Source organism: Tursiops truncatus, chromosome 15 (assembly GCF_011762595.2).
Source record: "Tursiops truncatus isolate mTurTru1 chromosome 15, mTurTru1.mat.Y, whole genome shotgun sequence".
Classification (NCBI taxonomy): domain Eukaryota; kingdom Metazoa; phylum Chordata; class Mammalia; order Artiodactyla; family Delphinidae; genus Tursiops; species Tursiops truncatus.
In genome coordinates, this window is record NC_047048.1 from 65,682,211 (window position 1) to 65,708,260 (window position 26,050).

Here is a 26,050-nt window from a genome sequence, read left to right on the forward strand (position 1 = left end):
AAAGATATCAGTGAAGTAAACACAGGTAAATTATTTACAAACAGAATCTACCAGCACATTAAAAAAAATACTATATGGTGACCAAATGGATTTTATTCCAGGAATGCAAGTGTATCCATCAAATATCAAAAATCTCAGAGGCTTAACACAAGGTTTATTTCCTATGTTGTGCGTTCAGTGAATGTCAGCGTGTGTGTAGGTTGGGGGGAATTGCTGTTGCACACAATCACTGCGCACCATCTTTGGATCCTGCCATCTCAACACAAAGCAAGAAAAGAGACATCCAGAGTCAAGTACCAGCTCCGAAATGCTTCCACCCAGAAGTAACACATGTCACACCTACTCAGCTTTCATTGACCAAGGCACATCATTTAGCCACGTGTAATTTCTCAGTATTCCATTTCATCTCCATCTAATTGTGCCTCTCTATGTTATTTTTTTGGTAATTGTTCCAAAGATTACAGTCTACATCCTTAATTTGTTACAGTCTGCCATGAATTAATCTGTAACGCTTCACATACAATGTAAGAATGTTACCATGTATAACTCCTTTTGCCGCTTTGGGAATTTGCCTTTGGTATCATGCGTTTTACTATTACTTATGTTCTACTTATGTTTTACTATTACTTATGTTCTTACTACTATTACTAATGTTTGACTATTATACTACTTACTATTACTTATGTTCTACATTACATTGTTAATATTGTTTTATTTAGTCAATAGTCTTGGAGAAATCTAAAAAGATGGTCTTTTACGTTTACCTCCTCGTCAGCTCTTCCTGGGACAGGAAAGTTGGGACAGGAGGAGGACATTGCCTTGGCCACTAATCTCAGCCTGCACATTCTTCTCAGGAATGCGGAACAGGATGGGGGAGGGGGCTTCCCCTCTGGCTGGTGCCTAGCTGTTCCAGAGGAAATGCAGTGGGATTCTCCTGACAGCCATTCCTCAACCTGGACAACAAGAATTGGGGGATGAATTCAGCTGCTTGGCACTCTCCAGCCTGCATAACGTTTAGATAAACATCTGACTGAGGGTGGGCTATATCTTATCATGCCAGACCTTTCCCAGCCGGGGCAACCATCTGGGGATGGCCTGGGCATTCCCCAGCCTGGACAGACTTCTGGAAACTCTACTTTTAATGGTGGAGGGAGGTAAAGCTCCTCTTTATGTGCTGGATCATTCCCCGGCTTGGGACACTTCAGCAGTAATTTGGATTGGATTTCATCATTGTTTTAAACCTGTAAGGCTTTATAGTCCAGCAGTATCCGTGCCCTGGTCATTATTCATAGTAAAGGGCATTCCAAGAGTATGAGCTAATCCTTTTGTTGATAACGATCCTGTCAGCTTTTGTCATAGTCCTTTAGCCATTGTGAGAAGGTACGCCCAAACGCTGAAACAGGCGGGGTGCGGGGGAAGATGATCTTCCCCTTTTCTTGGTAGCTTTTCCCACATTCTGGATCTGACGGTAGAAATCTCTTACAAGATTATTGAGATACGCTGGGAAATTTGGGGACTTACCAACTACACCCAGTTAATCCTAGCATCCCCTCTGTGTGTGCCAAGGCATGGGTTATGGAACAGATTCTTTGGTACCACCTAGCAGCTTTCTGGGGAGCATCAACGATGACACAGATGCAGAATTTCCCAAAGGTTCTTTTCTGAATGAGGGCTGATTTTGGAGAAGGATCACATTTTCAAAAGTTTCCAGAGAAATCTGGTTGGATGAAGAAAGAGCAGAGGTGTATCTTGGGAACCTGAAATAACTTGGTTTTAGCTCTTTGTGAATTCTGGAGGCAGAATCTTAAAACTTCTCATTGCCCTCTTCTTTCACATATTCTGAGTTTGAGTTTGCTCTTTTCACTTCCTGCTATTTAATGGGATTCCAGGGCTTGGCCTTGAGACTGGAGGTCCTTCTGATTGACAATTCCTAGTGAAGAGTATCTCAGATAAGAAAGATGTTCCCTCTTCCCCTGCCAGCTTGGAAAAACAGTCTCCTGAGAGCCGTAGAAAACTGGCCCAAAGAGCCTGTTCTGATAAAATATGGACCCTCATCCTGTTCTGAATTTGGTTGCAAATGTTAAATGTAACAAAGGACTCTTTTAAGTCACTTGGGTTTTAGAGAAATGTAATCATGTACTGTTTTTAAAAAATCCTAAAAAAATTGATATCTATAAAATTTTTTAAATCTTAAAAAAAATTGGCAGCCTTGCTTAATTATATGTTGCCCTAGTAATAACATTTTATTTGACAGCTGTTTTTAAAAATGAAGGTAGGGCTGTTTTTAAGTTGTCTGTATTGGCTAGAAGAGCTTAGCAATTTCCTTCTTTCTCCTGACTACGATTTTAAATTAACAGTGCATGCTTTCTATATTTGGCTCTGTAATCATGTATATGTTATACACAATTATGAAACAAACCGATTTCAATCGAGATAAAAGCACAAGCCTTAAAAATCAGAAGCAAAGTAAAACAAATGAAGCTAATTATTAGATATCAAGTCGGTAGCTTACTCACACAGAGAGGTCTTTATTTTACTTTTTTTTTTTTTTGTGGTACGCGGGCCTCTCACTGTTGTGGCCTCTCCCGTTGCGGAGCACAGGCTCCGGACGCGCAGTCTCAGCGGCCATGGCTCACGGGCGAAGCCGCTCCGCGGCATGTGGGATCTTCCCGGACCGGGGCACGAACCCATGTCCCCTGCATCGGCAGGCGGACTCTCAACCACTGCACCACCAGGGAAGCCCTGAGGTCTTTATTTTAAGTCTTTAGTTAGGTGACTTTAATTAGATGACTTTAAGTGACTTTTAGAAGAAAGAGAAAAAAACCCAGTAGTTGAATGTACATCTTTAGTGGGATATATTCTAAGAACAAAAAAACTGCAAAGAAATCTTACTGTTTTCAGTAATTATGTTGTTAGTAATAGCATTGGTATAGTTACTGTGAAGATATAAATATTTATGTATATATATGTAAATAATTATGTTAATGTGTTTAGGAACCAAGATTTTCAGCATAAGTTACAAGGCATAAAAATATAAAATCAAAAAATTAAAGTCCTGTAATCCTAAATTTGAATCACGAATATCAGTAAGAGCACATGATGTATTTTCTCTCTAAAAGTATTAATTTCTTAGCTGAAATATGATCTAGAAATAATGAACAGCCCAGTATAAAGGAACATCCCTCATGTGGCTTCTCAAATACCATTTCTCATTAAAAGGAACCAGGGCTCCTTGGAGAAATGGCTGCTTCCAGTTCTGGGGCAGGAAATATATAAGATGAGCCTGGAGTATCTTGTTGCATCAGAAAGTGAGGAAACGATCAAAGACTCCTGAAGACTCCTGGGATCACATCAAAAGAACTCAGTGGCTCCCACCCACTGGCCAAAACATGGGACAACTTGAACATCAGAAAGAACAAAAATGAGGGGTTAAAACATCAACTATTGAAATCCATGAATTCATCATTGGTTATCTTTGGAGAATCCAGCTCATCATTTGAAAACTGGTAAAGAGAAAGAAGGGAAAGAAACAGGCGTGGATCCTGCCTTTCCTGTACAAACTGGACCCCACGGTAACCATGTAGATGGTAAGGGAATTTTTCATTATAGAGTCTTTCCAGCTAATGAATGAAGAAAGAATGATGGAATACCATTATTTTCTAACTCCTGATAATGGCAAGAGACAGAGATCAACGACAGCTGAAAACCGTTTGGCAAAAAGCTGACGGGGCTCTTTGTAATGGATGGATATTGTGTGCCTTCTGATGTGATATGATGTAGCATATTGAACATCAACCATGAAGTATTCTTACAGAAAAATGTTTAGTCCAAATCTGATCAAGCTTCAGACTTAACTGCCAGTTTATTGAAAATACTGGAGACAGAGAAACCTTGTATAAATTAGAGTCCCAGCAGGAGGCAGATGGTGCACTCAGGTTAGGAAAATGAGAAGAGGGTTTATTACAAAGGTGAAGGCAGAACGTGAAGGATAGCGCAGGATCCTGGAATGAGGGACAGAGAAGCCTTTGCCAGTAGGAGGGAGAAATTACCAGAACCTGGCAGGGGAGGCAGTTATGTGGAACAGCTGTCTTGAGAGGAACAGTTACCTTCAGTCAAGAAGCACAGCCTACCCAAGGTGGCCTTGCACAGAGGGAGTCGGGGAAATAAACACTCTGACCTCATTCTTCTCCCTCCCTCCCATTCCTACAAGGGCTTCCCATTGGCCAAAGCCAACTGAAACCAGAGGGCAAGAAAGCCTGGGTGATGGAGCCTACTGGGGCAGAGCAATGTAAAGAAGGGTGGAAGGTGGACCTGAATGGGGCAAGTGAGCAAAATCTGTCCCAAACATGATGACACCATAGGGTTGCCGTCAGCAAAATCCAGAATGCAGAGAACTCGCCAGGATAAACAACCTTCTTCTTTTTTCTTCCATCAAATTACTTGCACAGAAGGGAGGAAAGGAACAAAGTGGGAGAACCTATAAATTAAACATTTTTCCCCTTAAATAAATTGCAAAGGGGATGAAAAGAAGGGGATCTGTGTATTAAAAGCCATTGGTACCATAACACAGATACAAAGTGTAGACCTGCAGACCCCAGTGCTGGTAAATCAACTGGTAAAGAAGATATACTCCCGGCAAAATCTGGGAAGGCTGAACAGTGTCTGGATATTTGATTGTATGAAAGAATTATTGATAGGTTTTAATTTTTAGATATGACAGTGGTATGGAGAGAGAGAGAGAGAGAGAGGGAGAGAGAGAGAGAGCTTATGGAGGTACATACTGAAGTATCTGCAGATGAAATGGTATGTCTGGGATTTGCTCCAAAATAATCAAGTGGGGTGGAGGGGAGTGGGAGGGAGGTATAGATGAAACAAGAATAGCCATGTGGTTTTTATCATGAATAGGGGGGATAGGTACATAATGGTGCACTATACTTCTCTCTCTACTTTTTGTATGTGCTTTGAAATTTTCCATTAAAAGAAACAAAAGGGGGCTTCCCTGGTGGCGCAGTGGTTGAGAGTCCACCTGCCAATGCAGGGGACACGGATTCGTGCCCCGGTCCGGAAGATCCCACATGCCGTGGAGCGGCTGGGCCCGTGAGCCATGGCCGCTGAGCCTGCGCGTCCGGAGCCTGTGCTCTGCAACAGGAGAGGCCACAACAGTTAGAGGCCCGCGTACCGCGAGAATAAAGAAGAAAAAGAAACAAAAATAACACTACTCTTGTCTAGCTTCTTTTGTTTGTCTGTAGCGGTTTGTTGTAGACATCACTCAATATCACTGCATGTGGAATTGCTTCTCTTCCATCCTTTAAAAACATATGTGCAAAAAAAAAAAAGTGTGTATATCTGCCACAAACATGACAAAAAACACCAGGAGAATGCATCCACGATATCCACATATACGTACACTTTTTACACAAATATTAGCACACTATATTACAGTATACCTTGGAGATCACCCTACATCAATACAAAAACAGCTGCCACATTCTTTTTTCCCTGTCTTTATTTTTATATTATGTTTAATGAATAATGCATTCACAAGATTCTGAAAAACCACCCTCTAATCCTCTGCTCTTTTATACTAAGAAATATGATATAATTGCAAACATTTTCCCATAATGGGTGTTCGTTGTTTGACTTTGTGGAGGTGTTTTTCCATGCAGAATTTGTTATGGGCTCAAATCAAGCAATCTTTTAAAAGTGCTTTTGGGTTTCATGTTATCCTTAGAAAAGCCTTGCTCACACTGAGAAAACGAAAAACAAAACAAAAACAAAGCCCTACTTTTTCTTCCTATATACTTAGTTATTGTAAACATTTTTATGTAAAAAATGAACTACATAATGGCATAAACATAAATGGACAACCTAACAAGTTGTAGAATGAACAGTTGTGCAGTCACAATGGTCAAGAAACAGAACATTGCTACTCGCCTTCCCCACCAGGACACTCCAGTATGGTCTTTCTCGATCAAAATCTCCTTTCCCCTTGTAGGAAACCACTATACCAATTTCTATAGTATTCCTTTCCGTGCCCTTTATAGTTTGACCACCCAATTATGCATCTCTAAGCATTGTCTTTACCATGCATCCATGTTGCACATAGCCATGGTTCATTCATTCCCATTGCTGTATAGTATTTTGTTGTGTGCTTGTACCATGATTTATTTATCCGGTTGGAATCATCTTTGTGCAGGTTTGTGGTAGGGCTCCAGTGGAATTTCTTTTCAGATGACTAGTCAATTGTACTAACAGTATTTATTGAGTAATCCATCTTTTCTCCACTGATTTAAATGCCATCTTTATTATTTATTAAACGACCTTATTTTTTCGGTCTTCTTTCAGACTCACTCATCTGTCCCATTCATCTCTCTGTCTATTCCTGAATTCATAATGAACTATTACTCTCACTTTATAATACACTTTGAGATGTGGCAGAGTTTATCTTTTCAAATTTCTCTCTCTCCAGGACTTTTCTTGATTTTCTTGCATAATCTTTGGAGTCAGTTTGTTAAGTTCCAAAATAATCCTGTCAGAATACTTATTTGCATCCCATTAAAATTGTAGATTGAAAGATGAAAGATGTATTGAATCTTCTAAGCAAAAATGGGAATGTACTTTTTTCCTTTATTCACATAATAGACTTCGAAAGTTGCGTTCATGTATTTCCATTCTTTGTGAAGCAACCCATTCATTTAAACATTTGAATAGTATTCCATTATGTTTCATGCCATAATTTATTTAATGATTCCACTTTTGAATGGCATATTAATAAATGTTTCCAAGATTATTCTCTTACAAATAATGCTGCAACAAACATCCCTGCATACACACACATTCAGGAAGGATACACTACCACAAGTGAACCTGCCAGACCAAAGGAGATTTTAAATGTTGACAAATATTGTCGAATCACTGTACAAAAACAGTATCAATTTACACTCTCCCTAAAGGCATCCACCCATTTTTTCACACTTTGACCAATCCTACATATTTACAATTTTAAGTGCTCTTTCTAATAATCAGTAAATTATATCACACTGTGGCTTAATGAATACTTCTTTGATTTCTGGTCATTTATATTTCCTTTGAACATTCCCCATTCACATCCTTTACCTGGTTTGATAATGGGATGTACATCTTCTTCACATGGATTTTGTATAGGTTCTTTATTTTGTGTACTTTCCTTTTATTAAATTATGAAACATTTAAGTTTCTTTCAATGTCTCACATTACAGTTTTCTAATTTTCCCCATAAAGATATCATGCAGGTTTATTCCTAGACGCCTTGTAAGCTTTTATTGCTATTGTAAATGGCATCCTTTGTAAAAGGACATTTTCTAATTGTTTGTTACTGGTATATAAGAACATAATTGATTTTTATCATTGGTGTTTGTTTATTGGTGTTGTATCTAACAACCTTGAAGAACTCTTATTAGTTCTAATGACCTGAATGGAGAATCTATTGGATTTTTTTCAAATTTATTTTGGCTGTGCCAGGTCTTAGTTGCAGCACATGGGATCTTCACTGTGGCATGTTAAGTTGCAGCTTGTGGGATCTTTTTAGTTGTGGTATGCGAAATTCTTAGTTGTGGCATGTGGACTCAGTTGCGGCATGTGGACTTCTTAGTTGTGGCATGCAGACTCTTAGTTGTGACATACATGTGGGATCTAGTTCCCCAACCAGGGATCGAACCCAGGCCCCCTGAATTGGGAGCACACAGTCTTACACACTGGACCACCAGAGAAGCCCCACTACTGGATTTTTTTTTTTTTAATTTACTTATTTTTTTTGGCTGTGTTGGGTCTTTGTTGCTGTGTGCGGGCTTCTCATTGCAGTGGCTTCTCTTGTTTCAGAGCACAGGCTCTAGGCATGCAGGCTTCAGTAGTTGTGGCGCATGGGCTCAGTAGTTGTGCTCACTGACTCTAGAGCACAGGCTCGGTAGTTGTGGCTCACGGGCTTAGTTGCTCCACGGCATGTGGGATCTTCCCGGACCAGGGCTCGAACCCGTGTCCTCTGCATTGGCAGGCGGATTCCCAACCACTGCTCCACCAGGGAAGCCCTGGATTTTTTAATGTATAAAATCACAGACATGTGTAGTGTCATGTGGTCAACAAGTAATTAAGCAAGTCTTGTGACGCAGGAAATGGGGAGAGGGATACAGAAGTGCAGACGCTGGAAGAAAGTGGAAGAAGTTGGAAGGAAAAGAGAGAGACAGAGAGAGAGTCAGAGGAGAGAGAAACAGGAGGTGGCCAGAGGGCAAGGACTTTGGGCATGTGAAGTAAGTGGACAGGGCAGAAAAGAGGGTTCAAGTAAGTTTCTGGGTATTTTGTATTTCCTTTCATGGTGTTTGAAAAAAAGTCGAGTTGTAACATTTGGGGGTGGAGTGGGCTGGACCGTGCTTGCATGATGACAGCAGTGTTTTGAGGCTGGACCTCACGGATCTGGCTTATACCTGCTACAAACATGCACAGACCAACCATAAGACTGGCTCTAGAGCAAAAGAACAAGAGAAAAAAGAAAACAGGCAAAATACTATATTGATATAATAGAACGGAGAACTGGACTGCAGAGAGGCAACATCATGGCCGTTCCAACATAAAGAGAAAAACCAGGAAATTAAAGAATAGTTTATGATCATGAAAAACAAAAGAATTTGGTGATAAAATTATAAAATACATTAAAATAAAGTTAAAATCTATAATGTCCTTGATATACAATACAGGATTAGAGCAAGAATGTAAAATAATAATTATTTTATAATAATTAATAAATAACATTATTTAATAATGACAATATTATTGTTGTTGTAGTTATTATTATAGCTTTCTAGACAGATCTGGGTTGAAATTCTGGATCCTCCACTCACAAGCTGTATGAATTTGGGCAAAGGAAGGCAATCCGTGAGATTGCGAGGCCAGTGAAGAAGGCAAATCTGTGATTAAAAACACAGGCTTGTAAAAACAAGACAAAACATGCACACTGGCTTAAGACCACGGGACATCTAGGCCTCAGCTGGGATTCCTGGACCAGGAGGCATGGCCACGGTGGGCTTGGTCTCTCATCCTCAATCTACCCCAGTTTTGTCCACAAGGTGGCAGTGTTCCAGGAGAGCCAGGCTCAGTACACAAGCACTTTCAAGCTCCTGCTTTCATCACATTTGCTGATGTCCCACTGACCACAGCGAGTCCCACAGACAAACTCCAAGTCAAGGTGGGAGGAAGCTACACAAAGGTGTGGATATCGGGAGGTGTGGTTCCTTGGGAACCATTAACGTGATGGCGTAACCGTGTAATGTAAATACACTGAAACGTGCAAGGCATGCTTGGCCCTCAGCCTGTTCATAAGCTCAGGTCAGACCTTCCCCGGAGCAGCCCAGGCATAAGCAGGTGAGACCAGCAGATGGGACCAGAGCTGGTGCGATGTGAATTATGGCAGGGGACTGATGCTTTGATGAGAGGGTTGAACCAGGGGTGGGAGCGGCACAGAGGAGGTAATCAAAGGTCCAATAAGGAAAGAGGTGACAAACACAGGCTCTGGAGCAGGCAGAACTGGGTTTGAGTCTTGACTCTGCCACTTACTTGTTCTGTGGCACTGGGCTAATAACTTCCTCACTCCGGCCATTGGTTTCTTCATCTGTAAAACCAACCTCACAGAAGGTTGTTAAGAATTAAATAAGATCAGTAGAACTTAGCCTGGCACAAAGAAGCAGTCCATAAATGGCAGTGGTTGCGACCAGTGTGACAAGGCTGGTGGTAAAGATAATGGTGGTCAACTGGGGACAGGGTCAGGGATGCTCTGGATGGGTGAATAAGAGTGCCCATTAGAGAATGGCAGGTGAGGGTGTCCCAGGCAGAGAACACAGCGTATTCAAAGGCATAGGGGTAGGATGAGTACAATGTGCTTAACTTTGATGCCATTGGAGTGCATGGAGCAACTGAAGGAGGGGTGTCAGGGCACACTGCGTTTCCCCAAGATACCCGTAGTAACATCTCCGACCCCACATCATCTTCTGACAGTGTGACTGTTATCGGCTGAACTGTGTCCCCCAAATTCATATGTTTAAGTTCTAACCCCAGTACCTCAGTGACTGCATTGAAGACAGGGTTTTAAAGAGGTGACTAAGTTAAAATGAGGCCATTAGGAATTAAAGATCTAAACCCATCTGACTGTTGTGCTCATAAGAGGAGGAAATTTGGACAGACAGAGACACAGGGTGTGTGAGCACATGGGAAAGACTACGTGAGAACACAGCAAGAGGGCAGTCGTCTGCAAGTCAAGGAGAGAGGCCTCAGGAGAAAACAAACCTGCCGGCAACTTTTCTTGGACTTTTAGCCTCCAGAACTGTGAGAAATAAATTTCTATTGTTTAAGCAGTATTTTGTTATGGCAGCCTTAGCAAATTAATACAGTGACCTTGACATTCCTCCCATCCAGTGGAGGTCTATGTCCTCTCCCCTTGAAGCTGGGTGGAGACACGCATGCTGGAACCCACCTGTCATGCTGTGAAGAAGCCCAAGCTAGTCCACACAGAGGGACCGCATGGAGAGAGCCTATGTAGGGGCTCCTGCTGACCATCTAGCTGAGGTCCTAGCTCACAGCCAGCACCAGTCGTGAGTGAAGATGTCCCCAGATGATTCCAGCTCCCAACTGTTGAGTCCTTCCAGCTGATGCCCCAGACACATGGAACAGAGACAGGCTGTCCCTGCCATGCCCTTTCCAAATTTGGAATTTGGCACAGAATTCATGAGTACGATAAAATGGTTGTTTACCCCCCTAAATTTTGGGCTAGTGTGTAACACAGCAACAGCAATTCCCAAACACTCTTCCAGAGCAGCTACCACCAGCCCGGCTTTCTCATATAAAAGCAAAGAGCACCATTCTCCATCCACTACAACCCAAGCCACCCCCAAGCCCCGCCACCAACTTGGCTAGAGAGCTATTGCTGCCACCTGGTGGCCAATAGAAAACATGCACTGTTTTCTCTTTAAAGAGAAACATTTTCATTCATTCTACAAACATTTCACAGTTCCTGCTGGTGGTGGGTCAAGTGTAGTTTTTTAAAAAAGCGTAATCTAACGTTACTGTTTTGTGTATGCTTTCATCTTTGGTCATGAGATTTCATTTATAACTCCACAATTCCTTACATTCTCTTCCCAAATCCAAAATTCTCTGAAAACTGAAAGGTTTTTCATCGGTTTACAAAAGCTCACTGAGTAGCTAAACCTAATCTGAACTGACATAAGGCTATTTATATTCTTTCATTAACATTTCACAGCAGAAATATTAATGTTTGATTATGGGGTGCTGACCCAGGGATGTTATATAGTAGATCGTATTAGTTCTCATGGTGTGGTCCCCAGGCCAGCAGCAGCATCACCTGGGAACTTGCAAAACATAGAAATTCTCAGGCTCCACCCCGGACCTATGGAATCAAAACTTCAGGGATGGGCCCCGGACTTCTGTGCTTCACCGAACCCTCCTGGTGATTCTGATTCATGTTCAAGTACGTGAGTCATTGATATAAAGTACCTGCAACACATTACATTGATAAAACTCCAAAGTTCTGAATTCCAAAGCACATTTGGCTCCCTTGATTTCAGATGAGAGATTTCTTGTGGACCAGTATTTTGAAATTTCAAGTCATATTAAAGGGAGCCGTGAGAATTTTATGTTTAAAAAACAGTGGGAAAAAAAAGAAAGAGGGAAGATGTTCTTTGAAGGAATGGAAAAAGGGTGTGATTAATAATAATCCAAGGGCTTCCCTGGTGGCACAGTGGTTGAGAGTGCGCCTGCCGATGCAGGGGACACGGGTTCATGCCCCGGTCCGGGAAGATCCCACATGCCGCGGAGCGGCTGGGCCCGTGAGCCGTGGCCGCTGACCCTGCGCGTCCGGAGCCTGTGCTCCGCAACGGGAGAGGCCACAACAGTGAGAGGCCCGCGTACCGCAAAAATAAATAAATAAATAAATATAATAATCCAAGCTAACTTTTGCTGAGTGTTTATAACCTACCAGGCACTGTGCCAGGAGCCTACCCTCACCAACTCCACATGATGACCTTAGGAGGTAGGTATTTTTTTTATCACGCCCATTTTATGAATGCAAAAACTGAGGCAAGGGGAGTGAGCAATTACCAAAGCTTGGAGGGGGCCACCACCAGGAGCCATGGTCTTCAGTAGAGGGAAACAGCCAACTCAGATGGTCCTGTTTCTCCTGCTGGTGCCTCCCTTTGGCCAAACCCTAAAAGAAGCCAGAATACAAGGGAATCCCTACAGCTTAACCCCCAGCGATGCAGAGCAGAGTGAAGGATGGAGAATGGATCTGCAGCGGCCATTCTACCGCCTGTGTAAGTTTCATAATTGGATGCTATTTTGTTCTGAAAATATAAAAGTATCACACTGAAAGTATTCATCTGCAACTTGCCTTTTTTTTCTCCACTCACATTTTGTTTTCCAGATTTATCTATGTTGATGCAGGTAGCTTTATTTCAGTTCATTTTCCCTGTTGTTTAGAATGCCATCATATTAAAATACCCCTTAATTCATTGGTGTCCACTTCCTTATCAGCAGGCATTTAGAACGTTGCCAATCATTTGCGATTTCAGACAAAGCCGCCAAGAAATACCTGTTCCTACACAGGTGGGAGGCTTTCTCCAGACCAAGTACCCTAAAAGTGGAGTTGCTGGGCCAACCTTCCTAAATAATGCTAAATTCCTCTCCAAGGTGGTGGTACCAGTGTTTGGTCTCCTAACCCCAGAGGTTCCTGTTTCATAGTCCTAGCCTGTCCCAGCATGGAAAGATCTTTTTTGTGGCCATTTCTGAGAGCTGTCAGCTTTTCTCTCCTGGATGTTTTCTTTGCATTTCCCTAATCATTCTGAAGTTGAGCATCTCTTCAACCAATCTGTCATTTGGGGATAGACATCTTGCCCCCTTCCTCAGGTTTTGCGTCTTTATCTTCCAAGCCTAGATTTCGAGAATTCCAAAAGACCTTTCCTGTCTTGTCCAAGGCAGCAACATGTGAAAAGCGCATTGGCTTTCCAGCGACTACCTGGGTTGTGAATATTACAGACTCTCTTTGCAATTCAGTACTGAGGAACCACTTTTTTTCCCTTTGGGTGGTGTCTGTCCTTCCCCAGAGGCAAAGAGTAACAAAACAACAATTGAGGGAAGACAAACTAAACCTGAGTTTATAATTTACAAAATATTATCTAGCTGCATTTTCAAGCACTGTTTACTGAAGCCCCAGTGTAAGCCAGGACCCGTAATATGTTTTCCCTCAACAGCCTTGTAAAAGGTCAGGTCATTCATTCAACAAGTCCTTCCTGTGCTCCTCCTGTGTGCCAAGCTTTGTTAGGCCCCAGAAATTCAGCAGTAAACAAAACAGACATGGTTCCTGATCAGAGATGCTCACCATCTATATATGAGCTGGTTAGGGCTGCCGTAACAGAAGACCTCACACTGGGGGGCTTCAACAGCAGAAACTTATTTTCTCATGATTCTGCAGGTTAGAAGTCTGAGATCAAGGTATCAGCAGGGTTGATTTCTTCTAAGGCCTTTTTTCTTGGCTTGTAGATGACCATCTTCTTCCACTGTCTTCACGTGGTCTTTTCTCTGTGTCTAGTATCTTTTTTTTTTTTTTTTTTTTTGCCTCACCACATGGCTTGAGGGATCTCAGTTCCCCGACCAGGGATTGAACCCGGGTGCCGGCAGTGAAAGCCCAGAATCCTAACCACTAGGTCACCAGGAAACTCTCAAGTCTCCTCTTCTTTTAAGGACACCAGTCATACTGGGTGAGAGCCCAACTCGAGGACTTTATTTCCCCTTCATCGCCTCTTTAAAGGCCCCATCTCAAATACGGTCACATGCTGAGGTACAGGGGGTTAGGACTGCAACATATGGATTGCATATGGGGTGGGGACACAATTCAGCCTATAACACTGTCAGATGGGAGAAGCAGATATGAATCCAACAGTCACAACCACGTGAACAATTACAGCTGTGGCTTCTGGGACCATGAGAACCAAAACCCGGGGGTTTGACTGAGGGGCTTCTAGGAAGCCTCCTCTGAGGAAGTGACATCTGGGCTGAGACCAGAAAAAAGGGTGGAGGTTAAGCAGAGAACGAGGGGACAGCAGGCCAGGCAGAGGGAACAGAAAGTGCCAAGAGATGGTAGCACCCGGCGGGGCATTGGAGGAACTGAAAGGCGGCTAGAGGAGGAGGTTGCTGGGAGCACCTCTTGGGATGGTGAAGCCTTGGGCCAGATAAAAATCCGCCCCCCCTGACACCCGGCCCGCCTTAAAAAAATCCAGATCCCAGGCCTCACTCTGGATCTACTGATACTAAACCAGAATCTCCAAGGGGAGGGCCTCAGGAACCTGCATTCCTCCCCACACCCTGAATTTTTTTATTTTGAAAAGATACCCCACTTGCAGAGAAATTGAAAGAAAAGTACAAGGAACCCTTGAATACCCTTCACCTAGATTCACCAATTGTTAACATCTTGGCCCATTTAGGCTTTTCTTTCTCCCTCCTTCGCCCTCTCCTCAGCAGGCATCCCCTAAGAATAAGATAAGGACCTTTTCCTCCATCACCACAATACCATTATCATGTCTCAGAATATTAACATTAATTCAGAAATGTCATCTAATCTACAAACAACAGTTCAATTCTCCATGGTCTGGAAAATTTCTTTTATAGCTATTTACTTTTTCAATCCAGGATCTAATCAAGGTCCACACATTATGTATCTCCTTTTGGTTATGTCTCTTTCATCTCTTTTAATCTAGAAGAACTCCCCACCTTAGAAAATATTAGCTTTTTAAGAGAGAGTCCAGGCTTGTGGAATGCCCCACATTCTAGATTTGTCTAAATTTTCCTCATGATTAAAATCAGGTTAAGTATTTTTGGCAAGAATATGACATAGAAGATGTCAAGTACATCTTATTGCATCACAAAGGGGCACACAATGTCAGGTCGATGCTGGGTTTGATCACTGGCTAAGGGGGGGACTGCTGGGTATTTCTATTGTGAAGGTACATGTTCCCCCTTTTTAATCAGTAAATGATCTGATTTTTGGAACCATGTGAATATTCTGTTACCCAACTTTCTACCCAATGGCTCTAGCATTTGTGGATGAATTGCCTCCTCAATCAATGATTAAGTGGTTGTAAAATGGCATCTGTATTTTTAATAAGTGCCCCAGGCAACTATTCTACTCAGGGAATTTGGGAAACCCTGGGGTGTTACTATCAAGGCAACTGGAGGCTTTGACTAAGACAAACTGGTCACGAGAATCCATCAAATACACATCCCTAGGCCCCATCCTAAACTCAAGAGTGAGAGAGGGGTGCAAAGGACAGGCCTAGGAAGCAGCATTTAACACTCTCTTCCTTTCCTTCCGTGGGGTGATTTTATGCTCCCCAAAGTTTGAGAAGCACAGGTCTGGAGGGTGATCCTTAGCCTGACTGCACATTGCATTTTAAACAACCCCGGGGAGTATTTGTGATCTGTGTGTTTAAATGTTTAAATGTAAGAGCCCCACCTCCAGAATCTGATTCAAACTGCCTGGGGGAGAGCCTGGCATCGACATTTTTAAAAATCTTCCTTATATATGGATAACTGAATCACTTTGCTGTACACCTGAAACTGATACAACGTTGGAAATCAACTATACTCCAATATAGAATAAAAAATTGTATTAAAAAAAGAATAAATGTGAATCATTAGCCATTATAGAGAAAAATAATTGCACACTGTGATATAAGAAATTGATTCTATGTGGATTGTTACCTAAAACTTTAAAGCTAAGTAAACAAATTTCTTAAGAAAAGAAAAAGCCTCCTTAGTGATTCCAACGTGCTGTCAAGTTGAGAGCCGCTGGGCTAAGACGGTTCTCTCTAAACGGAATATAAAAATGAAAACCCTACTTCCCCTTCTCCTCATTCCCCTTGAACACACAGCAACACAGGACTGAGCTCACCTGCCAGCCGAAAACATCTGGTGTTCTCTCTACGCCACTTATGCGCTCTTTCTTTGGGGCGCTTACAAAACAGGTCAAAGAAAGGTCACTTCCCTCAAAAGCACGGGGACATGGGAAAAAAGACACACACAAAGACAAGCAAGTATCGTACAATCGGAGTTTCACAGACCAGGAAACCGTCACTCTGGAAGGGGAAATGACTGCCCAGCGAGTTCACGGCAGAGCCCAGACTCCTACCCGGGATGCCTTTCTCCCATCTGGTCATCTTCGCTTGAGCTCATGGGGCACCCTCTGCACTTCCTGCATTTCTGTTGGTTGGGCCTGGCCTGGAGCCAACATCTTCACCAGCAGAATCAGCCACTTATCCAGGCTTACCCTGGGCCAGGCACAGGACAATTGAAGTATAGTTGATTTACAATGTTGTGTGTGTGTGTGTGTGTGTGTGTGTGTGTGTGTGTGTGTATTTGAGAGTCATTTTGCTTTTTATTTATTTATTATTTTTCGCTGCGTTGGGTCTTCGTTTCTGTGCGTGGGCTTTCTCTAGTTGCAGCGAGCGGGGGATACTCTTTGTTGCGGTGCGCAGGCTTCTCATTGCGGTGGCTTCTTTTGTTGCTGAGCACGGGCCCTAGGCACGCAAGCTTCAGTAGTTGCAGCGCGTGGGCTCTAGAGTACAAGCTCAGGAGTTGTGGCGCACGGGCTTAGTTGCTCCACGGCATGTGGGATCTTCCAGGACCAGGGCTTGAACCCGTGTCCCCTGCATTGGCAGGAAGCTTCTTAACCACTGTGACACCAGGGAAGTCCCCGTTTTGCTTTTTAGATTCTTTTCCATTATAGGTTATTACAAGATATTGAATATAGTTCCCTGTGCTATACCGTAGATCCTTGTTGTTTATCGATTTTATATAGAGCAGCTTGTATCCGTTAATCCCAAACTCCTAATTTATCCCTCCGCCACTTTCCCTTTTCCCCTTTGGTAAACATAAATTTGTTTTCTATGTCTGTCGGTCTATTTCTGTTTTGTAAGTAAGTTCAAGGTATCATTGTTTTAGATTCCACATAAAAGTGGTAGCATAAGATATTTGTCTTTCTCTGTCTGACTTATTTCACTTAGTATGATAATCTCTAGGTCCATCCATGTTGCTGCAAATGGCATTATTTCATTCTTTTTAATGGCTGAGTAATATTCCATTGTATATATGTACCACATCTTCTCTAACCATTCATCTGTTGATGGACATTTAGGTTGCTGCCATGTCTTGGCTATTGTAAATAGTGCTGCTGTGAATATTGGGGCACATGTATCTTTTTGAATTAGAGTTTTTGTCTTTTCCAGATATACGCCCAGGAGTGGGATTGCTGGATCATATGGTCACTCTATTTTTAGTTTTTTAAGGAAACTCTATACTGTTCTCCACTGGATTAAGTATTTGTTGAGTGAATGAATGCAGCCAGCCCAGCACCTGCCCACCGGCAGACATTAAGAACCAGTGGATCAAATAACTACTAAAGTGAATCCCTATGAGGCTGGATTAGCTCATTTTTTCACACTCAGAAATCTCTAGACCTTCCTTCTTCTGGAGACTTTGTGTCACATCACAGCAACCCTATAATTCACCCCAATTTTACCTTCTGTATAATTTATATGTAACTATGAGTTGGCATGAGTTGCAGTTGACTGGTTGACCCAAAGTTGTGTAGATATTTAATTCTATATTTGTAAACCTCAATGTTTTAGATTTTATATGTTGGAGCCAATCCATTTATTTTCAGGTCCTCCAACATTTTCCATAGTCTATTAGAATGTTCATTGGCATTAGACCATCTAATGGACCAAAGATGGCCTCAAAATAAAAGGAGGGACTTTCCTACCTGGGGCAGAATAGAGAGGTTTAGACATGGTCAGTGTTGCTTTCAAGGACCAGAGTATAGTTTGACCTTTTTTTTTGGGGGGGGGAGTAAATACTTTATTGAGATGTAATTCACATACCATATAATTCACCCATTTAAAGTATACAATTTAATGGTTTTTAGTATGTTCATAGTCATGTAACTATCACTCCAATCAATTTTAGTACATTTTCATCACAGCAAAAAGAAACTGGTTATATGCCAATTATATTTCACTTAAAAAAAAAAAAAAGAAAACCGGTGCCCATTATCAGTCACTCTCCATTTGCCCCCAATCCCTCCTCCCAACCCTAGACAACTAGGAATCTACTTTCTGTCTTTATAGGTTTGCCTCTTCTAGACATTTCATAGAAATGGTAACATACAATATGTGGTCTTGTGACTGGCTTCCTTCACGTGGCATGTTTTCAAGGTTCATGTTGTGGCATGTATTGGTACTTCACTCCTTTTGATCGTCAGATAGCATTGCATTGTATGCACACACTGTTTTCCAGATCCATTTATCATTTGATGGAGATTTGGGCTGTCACCCTTTGTTGGCTATTATGAATAATGCTGTCATGAACATTTGTGTACAAGTTTGTGTGGACATTGTTTTCACTTCTCTTGGGTATATACCTAGGAGTGGAATTGCTGGGTCAGCCAGACACTCTATGTTTAACATTTGGGGGGAACTGCCAGACTGTTTTTCAAAGCAGCTATACTATTTTAGATTCCTACCAGCAACGTATGAAGTCTCCAATTTCTCCACATCCTTGTCAACATTTGTTATTACCTGTCTTTTTGATTATAGCCATCCTAATGAGTTTGAAATTGTGTCTCATTGTGGTTTTTTTGTTTTCGTTTTGTTTTTGTTTTTGTTTGGCTGCGTGGCTTGTGGTATTTTAGTTCCCTGACCAGGGATTGAACCCGGCCCCGGCAGTGTAAGTGCCAAATCCTAACTACAGGACCCCCAGGGAATTCCCTCATTGTAGTTTTGATTTGCATTTCTTTGATGGCTAATGATGTTGAGCATCTTCTCATGTACTTATTGGCCATTTTTACGTCTGCTTTGGAGAAATGTTTATTCTGATTCCTTGCTCATTTTTTAAATTGTAATTTGCCTTTTTATTACTGAGTTGTAAGAGTTCCTCATATATTCTAGATACAAGTCAGATAAATGCTTTGCAACTATTTCCTCCCATTCTGTGGGTTATTGTATTTGTTTGCTAAGGCTGCCATATCAAAATGTCACAAACTGGGTGGCTTAAACAACAGAAATTTATTTCTCACAGTTCTGGAGGCTAGAAGTCCAAGATCAAGGTGTCTGCAGATTTGTTTTCTCCCAAGGCCTCTCTCTTGGACTTGTAGATGACCATCTTCTTCCTGGGTCCTCACATGACCTTTCCCCTGTGCAAGCATCCCTTGTGCCTCTTCCTCTTCTTATAAGGACACTAGGTATATTGGATTAGGGCCCCACCCTCAGGGCCTTAGTTTGACTTAATCACTGCTTTAAAGACCTTATCTCCAAACAGAATTATTGATACAGTCTGAGGTACTGAGTGTTAGGACTTCAGCATGTGAATTTTGGGGGAACACAATTCAGCCCATTACAGTTATCTTTTCACTTTCTTGATGGTGTCCTTTCAAGCACAAAAGTTTTTAATTTTAATGAAGTCCGACTTGTCTATTTTTTCCCTTTGTTGCTGGTGCTTTAGGTGCCATAGCTAAGAAACCACAACTTAATCCAGGGTCACAACTTATGTCTATGTTTTCTTCTGCGAGTTTCATGGTTTTAGCTCTTATGTTTCAGCCTTATCTGTTTTAATTTTTGTATATGGTGTGAGGTAGGGGGTCCAACCTCATTCTTTTACGTATGGAAATCCAGTTGTCCCAGCACCACTGGTTGAAAAGACTATTCTTTAAATTGTCTTGTCACTTTTGTTGAAAATCAATTAGTCATAAAAATAAGAGTTTATATCTGGAATCTCAGTTTTATTCCATTGATCCATGTCTATCCTTATACCGTACTGCACTGTCTTGATTATTGTAGCTTTGTTTTGAAATCAGGAAATGTGAGTCTTCCACCGGATTCTGAGTATACTTGAACTTTGGATATCGAACATTGAGAGCAGTGTAAATGAACAGACAGCATGGGGATTTGGACCCGTACTCAAGGCATCATTTCAGGAAGCAGGCTCCAAGTTCTGCGCATGCCCTGGAGAGACGGATTCCCGCCCTCTCAGCCCACAGCTCTTCAGGATAAATCAGTGGAAACATTCTGCAGCGAACAATGATCCCCTTGGGTTATTTTAAACATCATTTTAAGTATTCCCTACCTGTCCTGCTCTCTAATTGCTCTTCTGAAACGGTGTCATTCACAACTGGATTATTAATGATCTGAGAGGAAGCCAGGGGTCAAATTGGGGAGGAGCTTTCAGAGAAACTGGGGAGGTTGGGGGCCCAGAATAAGCCCAATCCAGAGGTTTTCACTTCCCCAAGAAAGGTCACGGAGTTTCCTCAGCAAACAGGAAATCACTAAACTCAGGTTATACTGTCAGCCTCAGAAGAACGTTGCTATATAATAATAAGTAAGGGATTTCTTTGAACAAGAAATGGAATTGAATTAATTGCGTATCACCCTGAAACTCCCCAAACTTAAACCTTCTCTGTGCCCCACTGGCTGGCCCTGGGGTGCCTAGGGTTCTAGTCTGGAGGCTGAGAAAGCTCAGGAAACAAGGCCCTTTGTGCAGAAGAGAACTCTATTGTTCTAAAGCCCGCGTTCAGTGAGTGTGGATTCCAGAGAATGTTTGGGGATGGATTTTTTTCCCCTTTTGTTTGTTAACTTTCTCTCCTCTTCCTGGGGGGTGGGGGTGGGGTGGAGAGAAGGGTCTTCTCAACAGCAACTTAAAGATAGTTAAATCCACTGTCCTCTAAAGAAAAGATGGTGCTGAGTGGAGGGGTCTTCAGCCCAGGAAAGAGGATTGAATTCAATGATAGGAGCCACCGGGTGTGTATTACTTTTTATCTCAGGGAGGCAGCCCCTTTCTAGATCCGGTACCTCCCAAACAGCGGCAGACGTCAGTGGAGGTACGACCACTTCCTTCCTCCTTTGCTTCACCTCCTTTCTTCCCAGAAAGAGTAAATGACGCGATTCTACGTCGCAGGCCACGGTCCCCATACTCCCACTAGTCTGGCTCTCGTCTCCCACCCCTCAGTTGGGGGACCTGATCACACAAACCTGCCCCCACGGCAAGGCCTGGTTGGGCTCCTTGACGTCCTAGGAAGCCTTCTGACTCAGGCTTCAAGGTAGGAGACTTGAATTGCTGGCACTTGTACTAATGCTGTGTGACCTTGGGTGGTTTACTGCGGCTCTCTGGGCTTCCTGATGCTCTTCCATCAAATGGGAGCAAGAATCCAGTCCTGGGCTTCCCCCTTTCCAAGCTAGTAGTGTTGGAGGGTGGGAGGAAGCCCGTAAGGAAAACTCTTCCGAATCCTGGTCGCTTCTCATCCACCTTCAATTTCCAGCTGCTCAAAGGGTAGGGTGGTGAAGGGGTGGGGAGCACCCAGAGACGCGAGGACCCTTCCTGGAGCTGCCTTGTCGGCCAGGCAGGGTAGAGCGCGCCCACTCCCTTCCCACGAGCTCAGGCCCCGCCTCGGGGGAGGAGCCGAGGGGCGGGGTGGAGGCTCGCGGTCGTGCGGATCAGGCTTCTGTCGCCGCACTGGCAGCTGCGGCTCGGGGACGGACGGACCGAGCCACGGCCGGGAGCCGCCCGGGGCAGGGCTCGGGAGAGCGGGTGAGTTCCTCCGCGGCGCCGCCTGCTTCCCTGCGTTCTGTAGCTCGACAGGGCGGGGGATGAGGATCGCGGTGAGGAGGCGGTCCCAGCCTCTGAGGGTCTGGCTGGGGGTGTGTGTGGAGCTTTGGCTAAGGGCTGGCGGCAGAAGGTAATTTGGGGGTGGGGGGAGCCTGGAAAGGCGGGTACCGGGAGCGCAGGACCCGAGAGTCGGGCTGGGGTGGGGGCGTTCTCCCGGGTCTTGCGCGCCAGAGATGAGGCCGGGGTACGGGGCGCAGTGGCAGGTTGTTGGCTGCGGCCGCCGTGGCCGGCTCTTGGGGCGGGCAGGGGGCTCCTTCGCGGGTTCTGGGCTCTTGGGCCGCCGTCTGCCGGGGGGCGCAATGCCGGGCAGAAGGAGCCACAACCAGCACCAGACAGCCCCGGCGCCCAGCCTCGGGCCCGGCACGGGGGCGCCGCCCCCTCGCGTGGCGGCGCTTGTTCCCCGCAGGCGGTGGCAGGGCGCCGAGAGGGCTCCTGCCTGGGCGGGAAAGGTCCCCAGGGCAGGCGCCCCCGCGTGCAGACCCGCCTCCTGCGGGATCCAGCTGACAGCGCCCCGCGGCCCCGGGGAGACCCCGCGCGTGGTTGTTCCCGGCCTCTCCGAAGGGCAGCCGTGCGCCCGCGGCTCGGTCCCCCGCACCTGGAGCTCTCCTCCCCTCCCGAGTCCCGCGCATCGACTCCTGCCGGAGGAGCGCCCCCGAGCGCCTAGGATGGGCAGAAACTGTGCAGCCCTCCCCGGAGAGGTCGCGCAGAGGGGTCTCCCCAAGGTCACCGGGAGCGCCCAGACTGAACTGTCCAGACTGTCCCGAGTGGAGAGCCAGGGGTGGGGGGGCGTTCTCTGCCCACCTCCTTCCCTGAGGCCGACTCCCCGCCTCCTTCTTCTCCAGTCCGGACCGGCTTAGCGGGAGATGCTGATGATGCAGCTCCCAGCCTCGGGCGGATAATTGGAGCTCTGAATCTGGCCCTCCCGGGAGGGCGGCGCGAAAAACCCGAGACCCGGTGCTCCCGGGCATCTCTGGAGCCCGAGGAGAGAGACGCGGCTCCATAAGCGCTTCTCAGAACCGAAAACCGAGCTGCTTGCGCGCCCATGTGACTGGATTCCACATAATGGGCCCCTGTTCTCACTGTCAGAAGCGCCCACCAGCTCTCAGCGGCCCCGGGCACCAGGTGCCGCCTCTGAATCGCCCTCTGTGGAGGACCCGGACCCCCGAGGTATCAGGCGCCCTTGCCCGCAGGGCGCCCCCGGGAAGGGGCCTGCCGTTGGCCACTTCGGCCAGCGGGGGTACTTCCCTGTGGGCCCTGCCATTGCCCGTGTCTGGTGAAGCACCGGAGGAAAACCCTCCATCAGGGAGGCCTCCTTCGAGACTGGCCATAAAGCTTCTTAGCTCAGCCAGTGACTAGCTCTCTGCCCGAGAGCGAGGCCCTTGGCCTCGGAGCCTCAGTTGCCTCTAGGAAACGGGGCTAATCAGGCCGTGGGAGGATGGGGAGAGGACCGTGTGAGGTGCTGGGTGCAGCGGAGCTCGGCAGCGGGAGCGCTCCTCTGTTAATACCAGCGCCTCTCAGAACGCTTTGCAGTGGGGCGTGTCTCTTTTTAGGCAGGAGCTGAAGTAGAGCCCTGGTGGGTGGTTCTGCAGGGGCTGGGGGAGTTTCCACATCTTCCTCCCTCCGCTCTGTCATAAAGAGGCAGCTTGCGGGCGGCTGGTGGGCGCTGGTGAGACCTTTCAGCTCTCAGCCTGCTCCCGGACTTTCCCACACAGCCTCCCAGCCCCTCATCTCCCACCTGCCGCCAGGATGTTGGAGGCAAGATGTCAACCAGACACTTTGGACCTTCAACTTCATACTCTGCTGTGAACTGGAGTCTACCCAACAGCGTCCCCCTCCCTGGAACCTTCCTGACCCCTCTCCTGGTCCCAGCTCTTGCCAGCCTCTGAATGTCTTCCTTCAGGAAGACCACTTGATCCCGCTCACCCCTCTTTTGGTCTCCTCCCTCTGTGCCGTTCATTGGCGGGCTCTGGGTTGGGGCTCCTTGCATCCTTGCGCCCTCTGAATCTTTCCTGGCGTGGAGGGACATGGCAGGCAAGACCCAGTGCATGCTCAGACTTCGTTCTCTTTGGTAATTGATGCTGGAGTGGAGGTTACGTTTCTAATCCAGCTGTTAAGTCTGTTCGGGAGCCTGAGCCACAGGGCTAAGAGGATGCTGACGCAGAAAGGAGGGTTTTCCCCCAAGGCAGTAACCTTCTGCAGAATTCATTTGGACTCTTTGGAAACTAGGGCCCCAGGTTCTTCTCAAAACCTGCTCCACACCCAGCGTCAACATTCTCTAACCAACAGAGACTGCAGCCAGAATGGCTGTATGGATCACGGAAGGCACATACCTGGATTCCTGTGCTGTGTTTGGACCATCAGGAACCTCACCCAACCTTGACCCCTCTGCCAATCTAGCCACCCCCACCCCCATGCCACCTGCACCCAGGACTTGAAGCACTTGGTGTACAGTGGGTCCCAAGTGGCATTCTTCCAGCAGAGGCTAGGATGACCTTCTTTATCCTGAGTACATCCTAGACACTGGGATTTAAGGAGGACTTGGACAAGCTTGCCTCCTACAGAAAGCCACAAAGTTTGAAGAGCAAGGGAGTCAGATAGGCCTAGTTCAAATTACAGGTCTCTACTTAAAAGCTCTGTGACCTGGGTAAATTATTTACTCTCTCTCACTCCTCGTTTTGTCATCTGTAAAACGGGTATAATAGTAATGCCTGCTCTGTGGGGTTGTGAGGATTCTGTGAGCCCGTGATGCACAGGAAGTGCTTCGTGCAGCACCTGGTATGGGCAGGAATGCAGGACATGATTATCATCACCATCACCACCATTTCCTCCTTTGCACTGGGCTCTCACAGGTTCCCCCTTCTCACCCTCACTCCCCCACCCCCCGAATCTGGGGGATGTCAGAACTCTTCTGCCTCTAGCTAACAGGACAGGGAAAGCCCCTTAGCCTGGAGGGGGTGCTGCTGATTTCTGGGAGTTCAAGTCCAGCATGGGCCTGTCTCTAGGAAGTCTGTCATTTAGCTTTTCTCATCTGGCTGCCGTTTTGCAGCATTTGTTGATTCGTTCAACAGATGTTTACTCCATTCTAGCTATTGTGCTGAGCGAGGGATTTCAAGATGAATCAGGCAGCTCTCAGGCTTCTCAATCTAGGGGCAGAAGGTGATAGTGAGGACCCAGCTTCACTGGCAAGAAGAGGAATGAGGAGTCGAGGGACGGATGAACAGGTGGGCTCGGCTAACGAACCCAGGTCTCATTCCTGAATCTGCCACCTTGTAGCTGGGTGGCGATGGACAGATGCATTACCTCTAGGGTGGTGATGTGAGGAGAAAAGTGAGACCACATGGGCAAAAACCTCAGCTCAGAGCCTTCTAGATATTAATCAGTGCTTGCAAATGTTGGCTGCTATTATTGTTAGTCGGCAGTGACCAATTGCAGGTGGGCAAGTTTTGCAGTAGGGGCACATTTGAGCCCTTCAGAGACAGATTTCCAGGTGGTGGCTAGTAGGGGGGTGGGCAGCCTGAGCCAAGAGAACAGCTTGTGCAAAGGCACAGAGGCTTAAAAGTGCTGGGTGTCTCGGAGAGCAGTGAGCAGGAGTTATAGCCGGAGTACCGTCCCCGTAGGGTGTGACTTAGGGAGGGGCAGGAGGCAAGGCCAGGGAGCAAGGCCATCCTGCCAAGGGGTCCCGAATGATTAAACGCTTGCTCACCCAAAGCAGGCCCCCTGCAGCTAACGGAGATGTCTGATCGCAGTCTAGAATTAACTTCTGCAGGCGAGGAAGGGCTGGTCTGTGCACGTTTGCCGGTACATGAACTGTCCTTTCCTCTTCCTTCTACCTGGAAAGCACAGAGGTCCCCTCCTTCTTCCAGAGATGCTTTTGCTACTTCTGTGCCTGTTTCTCTCTTCCTGGGACGTTTCTCACTTGAAGGAAGGGGATGTGGGTGGAGGAGGCGTCACGATCTCGTTCCCTCGACCATAATAAGGTACCATAGTACCATAAGTACTTTTCTGGATGCTGGTCACTGACCAAGGTCTCTGCTCGTATTGCCATCGAATCCTCATACTGATTTATTGAAGTAGGTGCATTTGTCCCCACTGAACAGAAGGGGAAACTGAGGCACAGAGGATGAGGTGGTTTGCTAAAGGGCACTCAGCTTATAAGTGACAGGAACTCATGTCTAGAGGTCTCCGAAGTTGCTCTGTGCTATGTGTACCACCTCGCACATGCCCTTGGTAAATACCTAAAGCTGACTGCAGAATGTCTGGTAGTAGCCCTGGATGCTGGGCTGTAGGCATCTTGGCGATGGATCACAGT

The 26,050-nt window shown here is 45.5% G+C and overlaps 1 protein-coding gene across 3 annotated transcripts in view; it reads left to right on the forward strand.

The window, feature by feature from the left end:
* The window catches only part of PPP1R16B (protein phosphatase 1 regulatory subunit 16B), a 135,631-nt gene that overhangs the window by 10,781 nt on the left and 98,800 nt on the right, over positions 1-26,050 (forward strand). Inside the window, exon 1 of one of the 3 annotated variants that reach the window (XM_033841277.2) lies at positions 21,000-21,175. The exons of 1 other annotated variant lie outside the window; for it this stretch is intronic. The gene's annotated coding sequence lies outside the window, so the exon portion shown is untranslated. Of the gene's footprint in view, positions 1-20,999; positions 21,176-21,458; positions 21,664-26,050 lie in introns of those variants that run through there. One more of the 3 variants, XM_073792994.1, reaches the window with a different exon arrangement.